Source organism: Sminthopsis crassicaudata, chromosome 2 (assembly GCF_048593235.1).
Source record: "Sminthopsis crassicaudata isolate SCR6 chromosome 2, ASM4859323v1, whole genome shotgun sequence".
NCBI classification, from domain to species: domain Eukaryota; kingdom Metazoa; phylum Chordata; class Mammalia; order Dasyuromorphia; family Dasyuridae; genus Sminthopsis; species Sminthopsis crassicaudata.
Genome location: NC_133618.1, coordinates 232,382,950 through 232,398,115, shown reverse-complemented (window position 1 = coordinate 232,398,115; position 15,166 = coordinate 232,382,950). Strand labels below are relative to the sequence as shown.

The window sequence follows — 15,166 nt, the reverse complement described above, 5'->3', positions numbered from 1 at the left end:
AAATACATCATTACAACATACTGAATATGAATAGAGAACCATTACATCACCATACTAAGTATATATGTGAACTAGAAAATCATCATCTCATCAATTCCACTGAATTAACACCTTGTTTAAAATGTACTTCTCCAGAGTTCAGACCCTCTAAAATTAGCAAAAAATAAAGTTGACTATCTTCTGAAAAGAAGTAGTGGAGGCAGGTAGGTGGTGGAATACTTCCTAGCTGTGTAACTCTGGGCAAGTTACTTAATTCCAATCGCCTCAGGGGAAAAAAAAAAAGAGAAAAGAAAGGAAGTAATGATTAGAAAAAGCAGTATATATTCAGGAAGAAGCCATAATAATATTTTTCCTATTTTATTACTAAACTAATAGATGGGGATATTATCAGTATTGTTTACTGAGATTTTGGCAAGGGTTGTGATAAAATACTTTATTCTATTCTTGTGGAGATGAAAAGATATGAATTGAGTGATATTTTAAAAATCATATGGATTGAGAATTGATCAGAAAATGTTATCTGGACATGAAGACAAAGAACAAATTGAGAATGCTCAGCACCACCAACATCAGCTACTCCCAACTAAACAATGAAATTCATATCAAATCAAATAATAATCAAAAAATCCAATGAGAAATTATTAGAAAATACTTCTTTCATCTGGAAATTTCACAAAAAGCCAGGTAGCAATTCAAGGCAATAAAAGAAGGGGCTACCAACAAAGACAAAAAGCTCACAGGCCTCCTAATATGACTAAGGAAGGGAAATGGACAAATAGATATATCTTGCAGGGCTCTTTTCCTCTGGTTATAGAACCATAGAGGGAATCACTGAACCCTCAGGGAACAACAGATATCAGTGACCAATGTAAGCACAGCTTATTCAAGGATACTCCAAAACAACCCTTATCTGAGAAAAAAAAAAAAAAAAATAGAGCTCCAACATTATTCAGCAACTCTGAACCTTAAAGATCCAGGAAAATATAATACTAGAAAGAGGGGGTCAGGACATGAACCCACATGACCCAAGCAAAGATCAAACAGAACACCTTAAATACCAAAAGAGAATGGTTTGTCTCAATGCAGGAACTAAAGCTGGAGATAAAGAAACAAAGATTAATGTAAATTGAGAGAGAAAAGAGGGAGAGGGAGAAAAGGAAGAAGAGGGGGAGGATGCATGCAAGGGAGTGCATGAGCAAGAAGAGTGGGAACAGTGGAAAATAAACCCAACTTCCTGATACTAAAAGGGATAAAAGAAAAAGGAAAGAAAAGAACTGGAATAGAAAGAAGTAACCATCAATTGGGAAACTACTGAAAAATCTGTGCATATAACAAAATATTATTGGTTCATAAGAAATGATAAAAGAGAATTTCAGAGAATCCTGAGTAGGATGAACTAATGTAAAGTAAATAGAACCAGGAAAATAATTCATATAAAAAGAACAACATAAAGAAACACAACTTTAACAAGAACTCTGTTCAATCACTTATAAGAGAAATATGATGAAGTATATAAGTGCCTTCTGACAAGCAAAGGATTCAAGGTGCAGAAAAATCCACACACTTTTGAACAGGATCAATATAAGAACTCATTTTCTTTTAGTTATTACAAGGCTTTTATTAAAATTCTCTCATTTTTTTTTCAGTTGGGAAAAGGGGAAATTAGCAATACTGATGTCAAAAAAGGATTTTTTTTAATGCATAGAAGACAACAAAAATAAGTTTAGAACAAAGCACAAATAAATAGGATGTTTTTGAAATTAATATGAGTAATTTGTTATAAACTTTTAAAAAACAAGTAGTATGAATGGAGAATCAGAATTTTTTATACAATCATCTTTTTATGTCTTAACATGAAGAAGAAGAAAAGAAGAAGAAGAGGAGGAGGAGGGAAGAGGAGGAGGGAGGAGGAGGAGGAGGAGGAGGAGGAGGAAGAGGAGGAGGAGGAGGAGGAGGAGGAGGGAGGAGGAGGAGGGAGAAGGAGGAGGAAGAGGAGGGAGGAGGAGGAGTCATTCTCAAAGAGTTCAGTGTGAACATGCCAAGAAGTCTCCAGGAAAGTATTCCAGATATCTTGCAGTTTAACATTTTTTATCAATTCCTTGAATAAAGACATACACAGATGGTGTGTTCAGCAAATTTGTAGACAATATTAAGTTTGGAGGGATAAGTAATACATTTGGGTACAGAGTCAGGATCTGAAATGATCTTGGAACAATGGGATGGATATCATCAGATGGCATTCAATAAGAAAAGATGCAAAGTTTTGTACTTGGGTAAAAAAAAAAAAAACCACACACACACACAACAACCTCACAAATGCAAGATGGGAAAGCACAGTTAGATGGCAATTTTTCTGGAAAATATCTGGGCATTTTAGTATACTGCAAGGTTAATGAGTCAGCATTATGGTGGGGAAAAAATTTAATGCAATCTATTGCTAATGCATTAAGAAGGCTATAGTTTTAGGAATAAAGAGGTCACAATGTACTTTGCTCCACTAAGCTCTTTTCTGGAATATTGTGTTCAGTTCTAGGTATCTGGTATTTAAGAGAGACAGTGATAAATTACAGTGTCCACAGAAGAGCAATCATTAATGCTTAAAAGCTTTAAGTTCATGTATGATGATTGATGAAGGAATTGGTCATATTTAGCCTGGAAAAGAGAAAACTGAAGCCACAAGAACAAATTGTATCTCTCTTCTACTCATCTCTATTAAGAGATTTGGAAGCTATCATCACATCCCTGGTGTAGACAAAACTGGGAATAATAGATGGAAGTTGCAAAGAGAGTAATTTGAACTTGATGTCAGGAAAAACTTCATAAAAATATGAACTGTACAAAAGTAAAAGGGGTATCCTCAAGAAACACTAGGATTCTACTCCTTGGGAATCTTCAGGTAGAAGCTAGATGACCACCTGTCAGTAAAACTACACTGCTCAAACACAATAATTCTGTTTTGGTAAGAAGTATAAATCAAGTAAACCTGTGATAAGAAAGATCTGAAAAAAGAAAGAAAAACTACAAGGAAAGTGAAATAGAATTTAAATGCCAGAATCAAGTCCCCTGAAAATCATAACCAAAAAAAAGGAAAAGGGTTGGTCATCATATTTCAAAAAATCCTTAAGGAAAATTATACAGGTTTATATTTAGAACCAGAATTCAAAGTAAAAATAGAATCACCTTGAAAACGAAAATTCCTACAAGTATTAGAACCAAAATCCAGAGCTTCTAGTTCAAAGAAAAGATACTATAACCAGCAAGAAAAAATTCAAGTACTGAGGAGCCAGAGTCAGTCAGTATAATACAAAAATTGGTATTAACTACTTTAAAGTAGATGCATTTTTAGAATAGGATATTTCAAAAAAGCAACACCTAAGACACTTATGTCTAAAAAAACAGTGACCCCCCCCCCCCAAGATTCAATATAATCCTTAAAAAAAAAAAAAAGAAAAAGAAAAAATGGACCTTTAGGTGTCCTTTCAATGCTTTCAAGCATTTATAACATATGTCCTACTCAGATCTTTAGCTTTACCTCCTCCATCAAGCTCCCTCAGCTCTAATAAGTAAGTTTTGCTTCATCTTGCGATGGCCCAGACCTCCAAAATACTCAAACTATTCCATACTATGTAAGTATGTATTTTCAATCCCCAATTTCCAGCTCTGGTTTATGTGTTGTCTTTCCTAATGAGAATGTAAGTTTTTTGAGGGTAGGGTAGTTCCTTTGCTTCTATTTGTAGAACTCTAGCCCTTGCCACGGTGCTGGGGATATAGAAAACACTTAATAAAAGCATTGTGCATCTTTCTATGCACAATAAAAATACAAGAGATGAGTAAAAAATTTTGAAATGAAAACATGTATCAAAAGAAACCTAAGGAAAATACATTTGAGAACAGGAAGTGGCAAAAAAATGCTGAAGAAATACTGAGGGGGAATTATATAAATTATAAAAAGAGGGGGAAAGACTAATATCCCTTCAGAATCTTAATGTCTTCAAGGTTTACAAAGAGAATTGAATTACATAGAAAAGGCCCCAGGCAGTTTTATTTTGTTACAATGAACATAAGGAAAACCAGGGAACAGCAATACCAGAGGGAGGAAATAAAGAAAAATGGAGTATAATTTATTATTTCCCATAATTAGGTTAGAAAAAAAAAAAAAAAAAGAAGAGTAGGCAAACATGGAAGAGGGTGAGAGCAATAGGCAAGACAAAAACCTCATTTTTTATCTAAAGCAAACTAGCACTTTAAAATTATGCAATATACACACACTTATTTGAATGCTCTATTAACTGAACTTAGCAAGAAAAGAGATGGGGAAGATAATAAAGGGCTATACTCTTTATCTGATGCATTCAGCCTCAAAAAAACTTCCCTAAAATAGAAATTAAACATAAGAGATAAAGCAATTTAAGCTATTTCCACAATTTAACCTTGAAGAGGTAACAAGTCAGTGACATAATAGCAGAAGCCAATCTCTTCAATTCATTCTGTATTCTCTCCTCACTGGTCACTACATTTTGGGAGAGCTGTACAAGTTGACATATGAGCTAGCAACGGAATTCAACTCTGTTCCCTACTCCTCAGTCTGGCCTAGCTGAAAATCCAAAAACCAAAAGCTTCTTGTGTCTGAAAAGTCAGTGAGAGAACTACAGTCGAGATGAAAACAGGGCAGGATGCCAGCATATGTGTGGTGTTAGGGAAAGGGAATGACATCCATTTGTTGCCAGTTCTGTCCCCTCCAGAAATCATTTGATTTAAAGGCTGAAGTTAGTAAAAAAGTGAATTTCCTCAGTGTGGAAGGAGACTGGGATAAGTTTGAGGCCCCAACCTGGAGAAACCATTCCATAAAAGGGAAAGAGTCAAAAAGAGAGCAATAGGAAAACAAGGTGGGAGAAATTAACAAAGATGTCAAGAATAAAAAAAGTCAGTTGAAGCCCTTGAACTTAAGCAGATAAGCCAACACAGAAGATATTCAGAAAAGGATAATGGCTTACAGATCAGCTAATATTTTGCAGTACAAAAGAAAATGAATCAACACTTAATGGGGCAGAGGGCCTTTGTAAATTCCAAAGGTAGGAGGACAGAACCACAGCAGAATGTTCCCTAAATTGCTTCAAAAAGAAACAAAAATTGTGAAAGCAAAATTTACAGCCTGCAAAGCAGAAATAATTGGCAGAATACAAAAACTTGATTCCATGGTAACAAACCTCACCAAAAAAGACTACCTAATTGGATATGCAAATAATCAAAAAGTGAAGTACATTATGGAAGAAGCAATAACAGCATTAAAAGAAAACATCTCTTATGTGAGCAAAAACTTTCATCTCAAAAACAGAAAGGCAATTTGGAGATTAGAGGTCTTCCAAAAGAACACTACAAGTCAAAAAACTTCAACATTACAAAACAAATATTACAAGAAAACTGCCCAGAATCTCTGAACACAGGAAACAAAATGACAATCAAACAAATCCAGACAGCTTTAAAAAAAAAAATAGTGGTATAAAAGGGAATATAGAATATAATAGAAATAACTTTTTTTTTTAATCCAGTACTCTCAACTTCCACAAAGAATGTAAAAGGGAGCATTTTAAAGGAAAGGAAGCATAAGAAGCAGTGGTGTAATCTGATTAAGAGGAGAAAAGGAGGAAGAGTAAAATAAAAACAAATTATGTCAGTCTCCTTCACCGCCTTCTTTGTAAAGAGATGTTGTGAAGGTAAAATCCACAGAACTTGGCAACAGAATGAATATGGTAGATAAGAAAGGGAGGTCAAGGGAGGATGATGGTACCCTCAAAAGTAATAGGGCAGTTAGGAAAAGAGAAGAGTTTAAAGAAGAAAAATTAACTAATTAGTTTTGGTCATGCTCAATTTAATATATCTAAAGTACAAGAAGACCTTTGGAGATTTAAGACTGGAGGCTGAGAAAAAAGTTAAAGCTAGCCAAAGATTTGAGAGTAACTAGAATAAAGAATAATTGAAATCATGGGAGCTAATGAACTCATTAAGTGAAATAGTATATAAGGAAAAGAGAAGAAGGCTCAGGATAGACCCTTAGGGGACAGTTAAAAAGACTTGACATGGATACAGAGCCAACAAAGGATACTGAGAAAAGCCTCATTTAAGTAAGAAAAAAGTGACTCTATAAGCCAGAAAAAAGTATCAAGGAAAAGAGGATAATTCAGTGTTGTAACTTGTGGAGAGTTCAAGAAGGATGAGTTTTAAGAAAAGGTCAATAGATGTGGTAATTAAGAGCTCATAGCTACGTTTGAAGAGGATAATTTAACAGAACAATGAGTTCCGAAACCAGACTATAACGTGTTAAGAAAAAATGAGGAGAAAGGAACTACAGATACTTATTGTAGATAGCTTTTTAAGGAGTTTAGCTATAAAACAGAGGAAAGATAGAGGATTACAGCCAGCCAGAATAGGCAGATCACAATAGGGCTTTCTGAGGATGGGTTGATATGAGCATGCTTATAGGTAGACTTAGGGAAAGAGCTAGCAGAGAAGATAGGATGGAAAAAGGTTACTTGCACAGGTAGAGAGAATTATTTTTACAAGAGTCACCTCTTCAAATGAGATGCATGAAAGAAAAGATGATGGTAGAAGGCATCTGAGTGATGTGAAAAAGGATAAGGGGAAGGAGAGTTGGCTCTCAAGGAGTGGCCTCAAATTTTAGGTAAGGTTTTCAGTTAAGATGGTAAGAGGAGAAAAGAATCACAAGAAGTTTGAGGATTGAAAATTTTTTTTTAAAGTTGCTGTGGTATCTGGGATAGTGAATCAATTAGGGAGATGTGAAAGAATAACTTGGTTTAAGTACTTAACTCAAAACTGTGCTGGACCCAGTTAGCATGATTTCATCATTATCTCTAGCTCTTTTAAGCAGCAGGAAAATAGGAATAAAAGCAGCAGATGGTGGGAGTAGTGGGGCAAGCACCTGGAGACTTGAGCATACTATAGACAATTCAGAGGTGATGGCCTGGATAAGAAATAATAGGCTGAGGGAATTGAACAATGAGGAAATATCTGAAGAGATCATGGTTTATGAATGCAATGCAAATCTTCAGGAATTTTGAGAAACTAGGTGAAACCTATATAAAGTGATACAGAATGAAGTGAACAGAATCAGAATAGAAATTTATATAATGACTATAACAAAATAAAGAAAAACAACTTCAAAGATTTAAGAACCATCATCAGTGCCAACCAGTCATAATTCCAAAGGACCAATAACAAAGCATAAATCCTACTTCTTAATAGGTGATAGACTGGCAATGCAGGATGAAATATATTTTTGAACATGGCAAACTTCTGGATTTGATATGCTTAACTATGCTTTTTTTTGTCTAGGGGTGTTTTTTTAATAGATGGGAGAAATTTGAGGAATAGAGAAGAAAAGGTGATCAATAAAAAATTAATGACCAAAAGATATTCCTAAAAAAATAACATAGGGATATGGGAGGAAAGCTATTTAAAAATTTTCTCCAGTGAAATACTTTCATTAAAAGAAGGACTGATTTCATAAAAATAATTATGCATATTATGACCTCATCTACATATATTTTGTTATTTGTTTTTCAATAAAGATTATTATTTGTAGCCCCTTGCAGAAGGTGAGATATATCTGCATTCAATTGCTAGATAAGAAACTTTTTAGGGAATATATCAACAAAAACTATAAGACCAAGAATTGTTCCTCAATATATAATTAGTCAAAGAACTGGAATTAAGAATTTCAAATCACAACCACAAAAAAAAAAATTGTTCTGTTTCACTGATATAAAGCAAATTAGGAAAGATGATAAAATATGTAAGCAATCAATATTAAAAATATGCAGAAAAGAAGGCACACTTATACACTGCTGGTGGAGCTATGAACTGATCTAACCACTCTGAAGAGATTTGGAATTATACACTCTTTTGAAGCTAGTGAAATATTCACAATTCTTCAACCAGGAAATTTACTGTTAGGAATAAATCCCAGAAGGTCAAATACAAAAAGATTACCATATAAAATTAAGTTATTCACTATAATACTTCTTGTAACAGAACTGGAAACAAGATAGGTACCCGCTAACTGGAAAACAGTATAAAACCATAAGAAATGACAAATTTGGAGAAATAGGAGAAAATTTATATGAAGTAATAGAGACTGGAGTAATAATACCAGCAAGACAATATATATTATAACTACAACAAGGTAACTAGAAAGAATAAAACCAAATACAATATAATCATAATTACTAAATTTGGACAAGGCTAAAAATTGAAAAAATACACTTTTCTCCATACACCGGAGAAGTGGAAAACTGGAGATCTAGAATCTTGCATATGCTGAAGGACAAGATTAATGTGCTGATTTATTCTACTAAACTTTTTTTCTTTAAAAAAAAAAAAAAAAGAAAGAAAGAAACTTTGTTAAAAGGAAATGCTTAACTAAGGAGGGGTAAAGAAGGGAATATTCAGAAAAGAATGTAATATAAACCAAAAAGTATCACTAAACACACACACACACACACACACACACACACACACACAGCACAATACCAAAGGGTGCCATAGGTTTAAATTTTAAAAGTAATTTCCAAATAGTAAAGCACTTCGTTTATTCCAATAAAAAAATACTTTGAAAATCATCATTAAGAAAAGAAACAAATGGTCTTAACTCAGGCCCTATGTGGCCAGTCTATTTCTCACACCTCTTACTCAACAGAGACAGGCTTCAGAATCATAAGACTTAAGCTTTCTAAGCTTTGTGAAGTTTATTTCAGTTGGGCCTGGGAAGAGACTTTTAAAAACTAAGTCCCATTGTAGTCAAGAAAGAAATAAAAAAATTCTGAAGAGTATACACATCTGTGGCATCTCAATATGAATAGCAACAATGGACCCCTATAAGGATATTATTTGGAATAGAGGGAGGTGGTAACTTTTTTGCCGGTTAAAATTAAGGAGTCTAATAATGGTCATGAATATAATTAGAAACCATGATTTAGGGGAATTATCAAATCAATTTCTTTTATATGTATATTTATTAGTGAATATAGAAAGGTTAAATAAATACTATGAGATTGGGGGGGGGGGAGGTCAAAGAAGGGACAAAGGAAGGTGAAAAGACATTTAAAAAGTCTTTTTTGCCAAACTCCATTTCCTAAGGAGGAAACTGAGGCAGATAAATGTGGTCAAGTGACTTCCAAAAATCAAACAGTAGATATATGGCAAAACAGAATTATACTCATCCTCCTGCTCCTACCTCCCCTAAATTTTCTCTCAACCCAGGAATTGACTCTGTTCAAAAGAGAAAAAACTTGAAAAGGAATTTGAAAAGGATAAGAAGATGACTAATTGATACTATTAATTTATAAAGGGCCTAAGCTATTTAAAATAAGAATTTAATACTTACCACTTAAAATCATGCATTCCACTGCTTCAGGAAATCTGTAATGTTTTACTTCAATAAAAGAATACTCCTGGGAAGGAAGAAAAAAGGCAGAAAGATTTTTGTCAATAGGAGTCTCTCATTTTCATTCATTATTTCCAAGTTGCAAAACTAAAGTCAAACATTTTTCATAAAGGGAAATACATTTTCTTTGTTATGATCACAGAATTCATTCATCTATCTAATCTTCATCAGAAGCTTGAATCTATTCTAATAGTCCTCAGTTGAAAACCCTTCAGTGAAAGAGAACTCACTCATAACACAATATTAGGCTGCTAAAATCAAATCAAAATCTATTTATGAACAATTTAAGGCACTAAGAATATACAAATTTAAATCATGGTCCATATCAAGAAACTTATAATCAAATAACACCCCCACACACCAAGAAACATAATCAAGTCTCACACACACACACACACACACACACACACACACACACACACACACACACACACACCACAACACAGAAAGTACTATTCTTGATTCTTTTACCCTAATTAAGAAATCAGTTCTATGATGTTTCTCACTCAAATATTATAACTCTAACTTCCATGATAAAAAAAAGTATATAATTAAACATAACATTGTTTACCACAGATCACATTGTTATAGAAGTTTAGTGAACAAGAAGGCCAATGGGCACTAGAATTCAATGAAGCCCTAAAAGATATTACATCTCCATGCCTCTGCACAAATTGTCTCATATTCCTAGAAGGTACTCCCTCCTTAAATAAATATTTGTAAAAGATGTTAGCACAGTGACAGCATTTGGTGTAGAATTAGTAGATACAATTCTCCTGGTGGTGGTCACTTACCAAGTTCTGATTTTTTTAAATGTTAACAAGATATCTTAATTCCAAGTGTCAACATTACTTCTTTTTTTTTCCTAGTTATACTTTTTTGGCATAAAAATATGTATCAGCAAAGGACCTCCCTTTATACCTGAACAAGGAAACCCTGGAGCTTCTCTGAATAAGAAGAAATCATTTGAAGTTAAGTATATTTAAAATAAAAACTTTTTCCCATACACACACATACCTCCCATTAAATCACTAATAGAGACTTTTTTTTTTTAATGGAATCAACAAAAGATGCAAGAAAAGACAAGAAATGACAGAAGAAGAAAAGGGGATAGGGAAAAGTCTAGTGTGACTAAAAGAAAGAATATATAAAGTATGAGAAAAGGTTAGAAAGATAAGACTGGCATCATTCTGGGAAATACTGTGAAAGCCAAAGCCAGGAGTATATACTTGATTCTATAACCAATGAAAAACCATTCAAAGTTTCTGAGTAGAGAATAAATTACTTGGCTAAAGAAGTTCATTTCTGAGATTGCTTAGGCAGTGGTGTGAAGGACAAACTGTAAATGACAAGAATAGTTATAAAGGAACTTGAATGGAAAGAGCATTTGTGTTTTTCCAAGGAGATTAATAATATCTGGGCAATATTGGGGAGGGGAAAAGCAGAAAGACATACAAATAATATTTATATAACATTAAGATCTGTAAAATCCTCATAGCTCTGTGGAAATACTCCCTACAAGTAATACTATCCCCATTTTACATATGAGGAAAACAAGTTAACAGATTTGCAAAGTGTCACACAACTTCTAAGTATGAAACTCGAAATTCAAACCCAGATTTTTCTAACCTCAAATTCTATACAATAGACATTATGCCAAAGTTAAAAATTATACTCGGGTGTCTGGGTAACTTAAAAGATGGTATGAGTACTACCAAGAGAGCATTCAGAGGCAGAAAAAGCTTTTTGCTTGTTCTTTGCTGGGTATTTTTTGTTTTGTTCTTGGGTTTGTTTATAAGGGAATAGGGCTAATCTGTAGAGAAGGAAAATTAGAGCTTAATCTTTGATATGCTTTTTTTGAGATACTATACAGGTAAAGATATATATATAACAGGCAGCTATAAGTATAGCACAAATGGTCTAGAATAAAGTCAGGGATGGAAATTTGTATTCTCATTCAAGCTACTCTGATCAAGCAAGATTCAAACACATCCTAAATTCCCAGAGTCTTTATAACACACCTGTATTTGGTTCACAAGCTAATGCCAGTGTAAGAAAGAACCAGACTGCCAGGAGATTTTTCTAAACATCCATGAGAACAACCAGAATTCAATCTTATAGAAATATACAATAGAGAGGGAATTAATCATGTCCCATTCAAAGGAAATTTCTCTTTCAGGAGATGCTTACAGGAGACTGACAGGAATAAGACTGAAATATATGGAAGCACCTAAATTACGTTTATTCTAAACTGACCTAATGATAAATACAAATCCAGCCTAACCATTTCTTGCCCCAAACAGTTGTTTCTCAAAGGAAAAAGTATTTCAGGTTTTAAATTAAAACACCAGAAGCAGTAAAGCCATCGATGCACACTAGATAGAATCCATGCTGCTGCTTTTGAGGGTCTACAACATATCCTAGGGCAGAGCTTCAACATACACTGTTTCACACGGCAATGAAAGCATTCCAGTGACTGCACAACACATCAATTCTCAATGCTTATTAATTTGTCATTTTAATGTTAAATGTAAGCTCATATCTACATTTAAAACAGCTGTTCAATGATGCTTATTAGTTGTTTTTTCCAATATTAGAAAATATAGCTATAGATGTGCATATACTTCTCAAAATATGCATATAAATAAAATCTACAAAAACTTAAACTGCTTAAATGAAAATAACTTGTTATTTTATTGTCCCCCTTCTTCATTTTACTTGTTTCACTATTTCCCTTTTACTTGTGTTTGGTTTTTTGTTTGTTTGTTTGTTTTTTTAGCATCATGCTTGTTTTCTTTTCTGGTAAAGTTTTTTCATTTTGTTTTGTTTTGTCCTAGAACAAAGGTCTACAAACTCTGGACTCATTTCATGATCTAGGAATTGTTTTTACATTTTTAAATCAAAAATCAAAAAAATCAAACAAAGAATATTTCACATGTGAAAATTTCACATTTAAATTATCAATAAGTAAAGTTTTATTGGAACACAGCCATGCTCATTCTTTTACAGACAGTACATGACTGTTTCAACAGGGACAGCATGACATTCTCATCAGTTCACCTTGCAGTTCAACTTCATCAAAAATCATAGTGAAGCCATTATGTAACATGACAACATGAGTGCCCCACAAATCACTATACCCTGACATTTTTTATTACACTGATACCTATCAGATCAAAACAAGAAGGGGAATCGGAAAAGAAGTAAGCAGCTTTACGATTATTTTTTTGAGCTCAGGGCTGAGATTGAAATTTTCTCAATATGAAGAACTATCCTTTACCATTATCAAACACATGATGATTTTGAAAATTAGTTTTTTGTTGCAAACTTGATAATGTTTCTCAATTAATTTAATCTAAAATCACAAGGTAAATTAGGGCTTACACACAAAATTTATATAACAGTAAAGTCAATCTGATGTTTGAATCAGAATTAATGTCAAGGTGCTTTATTCAATTCCTAGGCTGTCAAAATTTAAAATAACAGTGACATCTCTATCCCCATACAAATCTATAGTAGATATATTTTCTGAGCTCAAACTACAATTCCAGGAGTTGCCTCAATGGCAAAAGATTTCCATATTTCAAAATTCATTTGACAGTATAATTGAAGACTCTCCATCTAACATTCAATTAAAAGTGATTGAGCTGGGGCAGCTAGTTGGTGTAATGGATAGTGCACTGAAGTCAGGAGTATCTGAGTTCAAATCTGGCCTCAGACACTTAACATTTCCTAGTTGTGTAACCCTGGGTAAGTCACTTAATCCCAATTGCCTCAGCAAAAAAAAAAAAAAAAAAAAAAAAAAAACACATTTGCAATCTATTTTGATGATAGTGAACACTAATTATAAAACCCATTTAGGGGAAATAAAATAAAACCCCAAAAAATAAGAATTCCCTTCTCATTAGACCAATGTTGAATAAATAGTATTTAATATCATTATATTTGATATATAATTTAATTCTGTCAAAAACTCTATAAAAATTTGTTTTCTGCCATATTTGTAGCCACATGCTTCATAATAGTCTCAATTTTACCACTTGGCCCACAAAGTTTAAAATATTTTCTATGTATATCTGGTATAGAGACTACATTCTACATTCACAGTTCCTACCCACAGTAACATATCTCATAATTTCTGAATGGTATTTTTCACCACCATTGTCACTCCCCTGCACCAGAACAGCACCTCCTAGTTGTTATCTAAAGTTCTCTATCTAGAATCTGAAAGCCTCCACCAACATCCTCTTGACTCCCACACATCTCCCAAACTTCATTTCTTACAACTTTTGTGGATGTTCATTCCAACCGGGTTAATAGGTTTGCTCTTCCCATACAAACATGCAATTACACATGACCTATGTCCAAAATTTGCTACTCACTGCTCTCTACCAATTCCTGCCTCTAAACCACCTTCAAAACTCAGCTAAAATTCATCTTTTTAAGAAAGCCATTTCATAACTGATTGTAGCAGATGTTATTCATGAGCCTTACTAGCAGCACCTCTGCCCTCCAATTGAATTACATCATTGTTTTTTGGGGAGAGAACGCACACAAATATGCTATAAGCCCTATGAGGGTATCAACTCTTCTTTTCTTGAATTTATAGAAAAAGTTGCTGGCTTACTATTCTAATTTACAATTATGTGAGGAGCAAAGCTGCCCTAAACATGCCCATAAAACCAGTACATGCTAGATTTACTTTACAAATCATCATATCTCCAAATAAATAAACATGATATAAATGTGAATTTATAAGTGTAACATATAAATTTGTACATGCATAATCCCTAACTTACAAACAAGCTATTTCAACTATTCATTCTATGGTTTCAATTGTTTGTCCTTCCCCTTCAAAGAGGACCAATGACATTATGGAGTGATGTCTTAATTCTCCAGTAAACTGAATTTAAGTAAGGCAGAGTTGCACAAAGTTGCCAGCTTCACTCTTTCTTCCAGTGTCCTCAAAGTCCGTGATCAGAACCAAAGTGAAGATCCCTGGAGATGACTCAAGATGCACTAAAAAGTCTGCCAAGGAAAGTAACATGTTTGGGATGAACATCCCCCTCACTCACAGACAGGTTAGAGACCTGCTGGGTTACCCTCAAGCTAGTCTATGCCATCTGCCCAAACAGTCTATCAGAATATGGACACTGTGGGTACATCAAATGGACACTGTGGGACTTCAAATGGCTAGCCCCCTCAGTTGTGAAGGCTTGCAGAGCCCTTTTCAGGGCTACTCATCTACCTTTTGGTGACCACCTGATTCACCTGATTCTCACCTGTGGCCCTAAATATTTATTACATGTTAGACATTGTGCTAAAATCTGAGGATACAAAGATCATAAACAAAATGTCAAGAACCTAATATTTTACATGTAATCCATAAAACTTTATTTATCTAATAATGTTACCAGACTTTTCTATATTTCCAAAGAAAAAAAATATGATGCAATGATATTAGAATAAGGTTAATGTATTTATTTTATTTGTTCATTTAGACTATTAATGCTATGTGGAAAGCAGCATGAGGAGGAATAGGTAAATGAACATTTTTGTGAAACATTTTATGGGTATTTCAGGATACTTTCAAGAATATCAAGATTGTCACAATGTTTCTTCATTAAATCAAATTTCCCTGTAAAAATCAGTACCTTTCTTTTCTTTGTACATAGGAAATGTGGTTTTACACTTTCTGACATTGTG

The 15,166-nt window shown here is 33.7% G+C and overlaps 1 protein-coding gene across 1 annotated transcript in view; it reads right to left on the bottom strand.

Moving 5' to 3' along the window:
* The window catches only part of NCOA3 (nuclear receptor coactivator 3), a 195,584-nt gene that overhangs the window by 89,663 nt on the left and 90,755 nt on the right, over nt 1-15,166 (bottom strand). The window contains exon 2 of the mRNA XM_074288548.1: nt 9,401-9,467. The gene's annotated coding sequence lies outside the window, so the exon portion shown is untranslated. The remainder of the gene's footprint in view (nt 1-9,400; nt 9,468-15,166) is intronic.